Source organism: Mesoplodon mirus, assembly GCF_964341445.2.
Source record: "Mesoplodon mirus genome assembly, chromosome: 4".
Lineage (NCBI taxonomy): Eukaryota > Metazoa > Chordata > Mammalia > Artiodactyla > Ziphiidae > Mesoplodon > Mesoplodon mirus.
This window is the reverse complement of record NC_138979.1, coordinates 168918000-168924756: the sequence shown is the minus strand read 5'-3', so window position 1 is coordinate 168924756 and position 6757 is coordinate 168918000. Positions and strand designations below refer to the sequence as shown.

The 6757-nt window shown below is 33.0% G+C and overlaps 1 pseudogene across 1 annotated transcript; it reads left to right on the top strand.

Annotated features, from left to right (window-relative positions):
• The first annotated feature begins 3604 nt into the window (after positions 1-3604).
• On the top strand, positions 3605-4178 carry LOC309802943 (large ribosomal subunit protein uL6-like; annotated as a pseudogene). Its single transcript has one exon. The product of its transcript is annotated as a large ribosomal subunit protein uL6-like (transcript).
• The last annotated feature ends 2579 nt before the right edge of the window (positions 4179-6757 follow it).

Genomic DNA, 6757 nt, shown 5'->3' with positions numbered 1-6757 from the left:
AAATATTTCATTATACAAATTAAAAAAATAATGTTACTACATTAGGAAGTATTTAATTGATAGATATCTAAAATTATTGGAGAGTTTTGGGTATTTAAGGGGAAAAATTCTTAGGACTTTAAATACTAATGACTACTTGATTCAACACCAAAACAATATTTCATATTCTATTTACCTTTCTAAATTAGAGAAGAGTGACAGGGAAAAATACAGTGATATTTGCAAATCCTTTAAAAAAGGTCATGTTTACTGAGATTTGTTAGTTATATTTTTGTGATTTATTACAGCAATATAGACTTGAAAATTTTCAAAATCTGAAGCTTCTTTAGGATCACAGTAAGTACCCCCCTTCCTGCTCATCATCTGACTTTGCCCCTCATTAATATCAAATGGATTAAGTTAACTTTTATTTTTCACCAGAAGATTTTATTCATAAAAAGTTGATTATTTTGTAACTGTTTTATCTTAATAATAGAAAACTAAATTTATCTCTGTACTCAAAAGAAAAAGAAAGAGAATTTGATTCAAAGGATCCTAATTTTTCAATCATTTTACCTATTGAATGTAATCATTGAAAAGGTCATTAAATCAAAAGTAATCATTGAAAAAGTAACTAAACTCAAGGTCCATTTAAAGCAAAGGCACATGACCTGTTTTGAATACATTGCCCACTTCAGCTACAAGGACCTTGAATAAAAATGTTTATGTCTGAGAGAGAAGTCTGAGGAAAATTAACCATGGGTTAATCCATTGAACAACATGATTTAAAGGATAAATTGCATCAGTTAACTGAGAATCTAATAAAACATATTTGCTGGAATCAGATTATATATTGGATGGACTCATATACAGATTCGCTATTTATATAAAAACTAGAAACAAAAAATATTGGTAAACTTAGTTTACACTGCTGATGTGACATCATATAGAAGTTAATAGTAATTTTCCAGCAAGGAACAAGTGAGTATGGTCTCTGTTCTACCTTTGTGAAATATGTTCCTGGGTGAGCCACTCTTTGTCATTCTTTCTTTAGTGTGTTTTAATGACTTTAGCCTCTCTTAAAATTTACAGTTAGCATAATGATTTCTTTACTAGTTCTTCTCGTTACTGTTTACATATCCTTATTAAATAAAGTTTCCATTATTTACTGCTGTTTTTAACCAAAACTTTTATTTTTAGAACTTTGTTTCACCTAGATGTAACAAATTTTCTCTGAAGGCAAGTTCTACATGCTCTCTCTTTCTCTGACTTCTGTAACCTGTTGAGATTATCTGCTATGAATCTGTGACTATTTCTCAATGTTCTTTTTGCTCTGTCATTGAATTCATTTTCTTTCAATTTTGGGCATCTACAATTTTTTTGTTCACTTGTTTCATAGCCTGTACTATTCTTAACATTAATTCTAGGTACAATGGGTAGAGTTATTTATTTCACTTTTGAAGATTAATTATTTTGACAGAAATAACACACTTTATAGTATAGTTATACTGGATAAAACCAAAATATTTATTTCAATAATTTAACAAATATAAATGGCATGATTTTTACTCATTCAGTCTTCATAGCAAGCCTGTGAGATATATGCAATTATTATCCTTTTTTTTTTAGATGAGATAACTGAAGCTCAGAGAGCTTGCATGAATTGTTCAAGATAACACAGCTAGAAAGTAGAGAACTGAGATTTGATCCCAGGAATGTAGAATTCATGTTCTTAAGCACTATGCAATGAATGCCCTCTCAGTTAAATAAGTAACTCATCTTAAGGAGAAATTTCATAGAGCAAATTTACCATTCATAAATACTTGTTAATGATGTTACAGCACTATTTTATCAGAAATATTTGTCATCAACAATATAAGTGGAAATTATTCCTTTGTTATTGTGTGTTCAATGTCATAAATAATAAAAATATAATAATAATAATAATAATATATAACAAACTTAGAGGCTAAAACAACACACATTTATCTTTTCATATTTTCCATGGGTCGAGGTGCAAGCACAATTTATCTGGCTCCTCTGCTCAGGGTCTCACAAAGGTGCAATCAAGGTGTTAGCTGGGCTATGTGCTCATCTAGATGTTCAAATTGAGAATGGCTTTGTAGTTCTCTCAGGCTGCTGGCAAAATCCAACCTCTTGCAATTATTGGACTGAGGTCTCCACATTTTTGCTAACTGCCAGGTCCTCTATGCTACCCTCCATTCCTTGCCATGTGACCCTTTCAATAGGAAGTTTACAACATGTATGTTTGCTTCATAAAATAATCATGGGGTTGATTTCCCATCACCTTTGCTGTATAAAATAACCTAATCAAAAGTGTGACATTCTTTTGCCTTTGCCATAATCTATTGGTTAGAATCAACTCACTGGTGCCACCTTGTAATCAAGAAAAGATTTCACAAATTCCTGGGTACCAGAAGGTGGGAAATCCTTGTGGCATTCCAATGCCTGCTACAATCATTATGACCATTTTAAATACTGATACCAAATAATTGTATACTTTGGTTTGAATTAAGATGAAGAATTTGGGGAATAGTAACCTCCTTTCATGAAACCTTTTCAATCTGAGTGACCAGCTGCAAACTTTTTAACATTCTTTGGAGAGGCCAACATCATGACTTTTGAATATTAGTGTATATCATTGGTACAGGATTGATCAGGTTTCCTCAATTTACAGCCTTAATTTTCAAATACCCACTCATCAATTTATCCAATGAGGAGAACATTTCCTCCTGAAGCACTGTTCCTCTGTCAGTCTTCCAAGTGACAGAGCTAAAGGGAATAGCTATTACAGTTACTTCCTAGCATACTGGAAACAAGAAATTGTAAGCAGAATATATTTCAACTTTCATTGCTTTATTGATGGTTGCTCAGTGATTGACCTACATGCAATTGATCTGGGCAGCCCCACAGTACTCAGTCTATGCATTTAATTGATATTTTAGTGAAGAACACCTAATGTATTGAGCATGATTTAAGGGGAAAAAAAAGAATCCTTCTTGAACCTGTCCCCTATTAAATTTGAACGGTTCATGATGCTACTTAAGTTACTTTTCATGCCACTCACTTTTTTTTTTTTTTTTTTTTTTTTTCCGTACGCGGGCCTCTCACTGTTGTGGCCTCTCCCATTGCGGAGCACAGGCTCCGGATGCGCAGGCTCAGCGGCCATGGCTCACGGGCCCAGCCGCTCCGCAGCATATGGGATCCTCCCAGACCGGGGCACGAACCCGTATCCCCTGCATCGGCAGGTGGACTCTCAACCACTGCGCCACCAGGGAGGCCCGCCACTCACTTTTAACTGTGCCTCTACCCATAGGGCTATGATAGCTTCAGATTTAAATTCCAGCTGTATATATTTTTCTATTTATAACAACTTGTAAGAAACTCTTACAAGTCTAGGATTAAGAGAGTTTGAAAGTATTTGAAAGTAGCTATTGAGATACTACCAATTAAAAATTAGGTAACAAAATAATTTCTGTGCGGAAAGATACACATGGCAAAATAATATTTCTTTGACAAGGAAATGAGTATAAGTACTTAAGAATATGGAATTCAGGGCAGTTAAAAAATATGAATGGGATTCTTTGTTGCTTCTTTTGCAAGAATGAAGACTGTTCTCAGGATTAAGACTGTCCACATTCCAGATGATGTCAACATCACTCTGAAAGGATGCACAGTTCCAGAGGCACCCTGTGGAAGGACTTCAATCACATCAATGTAGAACTCAATCTCCTTGGAAAGAAAAAGAGGCTCCAGGCTACAAAGGGTGGGGAAATAGAAAGCAACTCGTTTCCATCTGCACTATCTGTAGTCATGTACAGAACATGACCAAGGGTGTTGGTCTATTCTAAGATGAGGTCTGTGCATGTCAATTTCACCATCAATGTTGTTCTTCAGGAGAATGGGTATCTTGATGAAATCCAAAATTTCTTTGGCAAAGAATACATCTACTGGACTTGGATGAAGCCCGGAGTTGCTTGTTCAGTATCTCATGACTAAAAAGATGAATTGATTTTTTTTAAGATGAGTTAATTCTTGAAGGAAACAACGCTGAACTTCTATCAATTTTAACTGCTTTGACACAGCAAACTCCAAGAGTTAAAAGCAAAGATATCAGATAAATTTTGAATGGTATCTACATTTCTGAAAACGGAACAGTTCATCAGGGTTATAAATAAACTCTAAGTTTTCCAGCTACAGAAAGAGCAAGATGGCAGATACTGCCTCAGACTTATTTGTAATATTTTAAAGATACAAGAAAAGCCATGTATTGAAAAAAAATACTGATGTGTTTATGCTATACTTGTACATTTAATGCTTAATATATTATTAAACACAGACAGAGGCAAAAGTTCTGCTCTAAAGATTAGAAAGGCCATTTCAGGGAGCAAAAATATCCAGCGACTAAGCTGGCTTTGTGCGATCACATGCTCAAACACCAGTTGGCATAACATTTTATTTATTTATTTTTAACATCTTAATTGGAGTATAATTGCTTTAGAGTGGTGTGTTAGTTTCTGCTTTATAACAAAGTGAATCAGTTATACATACACATATGTTCCCATATCTCTTCCCTCTTGCGTCTCCCTCCCTCCCACCCTCCTTATCCCACCCCTCTAGGTGGTCACAAAGCACCGAGCTGATCTCCCTGTGCTATGTGGCTGCTTCCCATTATCTATCTATTTTACATGACATAACATTTTAAAAAATGTGATACTACTTCAAGTGTGTGAAAAAGACTGCTTGATAATGATTCATACAGAGATGGAATTTTTTTTTTTTTTTTTTTACAGGATGCTTAGGGCCTAAAATTTACTGCTTGATCTTTAGTCTGAGGACTTCAGCCTGTGGTCTCAGTGGTATCCTTGATGATAAAGACAAAGAAAAATCACACCAATATACTTTGTGTTTCACAAAGAGTTTACTTATTAGATCTTCAAAATGAGTCTAGAAAGGCATTTATTTACTTTCTATTTAAAAAAAAAATTCGAGGCACCCAGAATTTGAAGATATAACCCAGTTTCCATGAATCTGGACATAATATTTTTTAAGAGAAAATACAAAGTAAAATGGTTATCACGCAACAGATTTCAAGAATCACATCTCAATATTGTGTGTGGCACCATAATTTTGGAATTCTAGACATTTTGGATTTCTAAAAATTGAGTTAAAATTATGGTTCCACTGTTTATCAGATCTGGCAAATTAAGATTGTGTCTTGACATTTCTGTGTCTTAAATGCAACTTCTGCCAAATGAATAATAGAATATATATATATATATATATATATATATATATATAATATAGATGTACTTATTAAGATAGAGTATTTATACAATTCATATGGTTGTTCCAATTTGAAAACAAAAAATAGTTGCTCAAAAACAATTTCATTACAAGTGAGTTAGTAAACAGACCTCCCAGTAATTGTAATCCACTGTAACATGGAAAGGTACACTTCTAGAATGTTGTGCTTCTATTATAGCATTATTAAAGCCAGATCATATCACTTTGTTACCTAGAAAGTTTCTCCTACAAACTTTCTTGCACTTAGCTGAAGGACAATATTCATGCCTTTTGATTGCTTTACTCCCATTAAAATCTACCATGATGTTCTACTTATGGTGACTTAGAGAATGACAACTGTGTGGTAACTCTATTTTTAACTATTTGAGGAACTACCAAATGGTTTTCAACAAAGGTTGCATCTTTTTACATTCCTACCAGCAATATATAAGTGTTTCAATTTCTCCACATCCTCACCAACACTTATTATCTTCTGTTTATTGATTATAGCTATTTTAGTAAATGTGAAGTGGTATCTCAGTGTGATTTTGATTTGCATTTCACTAATGGTTAATGACTTCAAACATTGTTTCATGTGCCTATTGACCATCCATATATAGATACACATATAGATACAGTTATAGATATAGATGAAATATCTTTTAAAATACTTTGTCAATTTTTAAATTAGATTATTTTATCTAAATATTTTATTTTATCTAAATATTCTTACGCATCCCAGACATTAATTTCTTATCAAATATATGATTTATATATACATTTTTGTATTCTATAGTTTGTCATTTCACTTTCCTGATACTGCCCTTTGATATATAAAAGTTTTTGACTTTGATAAGTTCAATTTGTCTATTTTTCCTATATTTGCTTGTACTTTTGCTGTCACATCTAAGAAACCACTGACTATTTCAAAGTCACGAAGATTTACACCTATATTTTCTCCTATGAGTTTTATAGTTTTTTTAAAACTATTTTACTTTAACTTAATTTGTACATTCTGCATGAAATAGGGATCCAAATTCATTCTTTTGTATGTGGATTTCTAATGATTCTAGCACCTTTTGTTGAAAAGGCTTTCCTTCCCTGCATTGAATGTTCTCAGCACTCTTTTCTTAAATGAAATGTCAATAAATATGTATTTATTTCTACATCCCTAATTCAATTCTATTGTTCTGTGTGCCCATACTTATGCTAATACCACATGTCTTAATTATCAAGGCTATGTGGTAAATTTTTAAGTATTCTGAGTTCTCTCTATTCTTTTTTTTGAAGATTGTTTTGGCTATTCTGGCAAACTTACTAATCCATATGAATTTTAGAATAAGCATGTCTATTTAAAAAGAAGTCATTGGCATTTTTTAAAATAAAGTTATTTACTTATTGGCTGCATTGGGTCTTTGTTGCTGTGCATTGGCTTTTCTCTAGTTGTGGTGAGTGGGGGCTACTCTTTGTT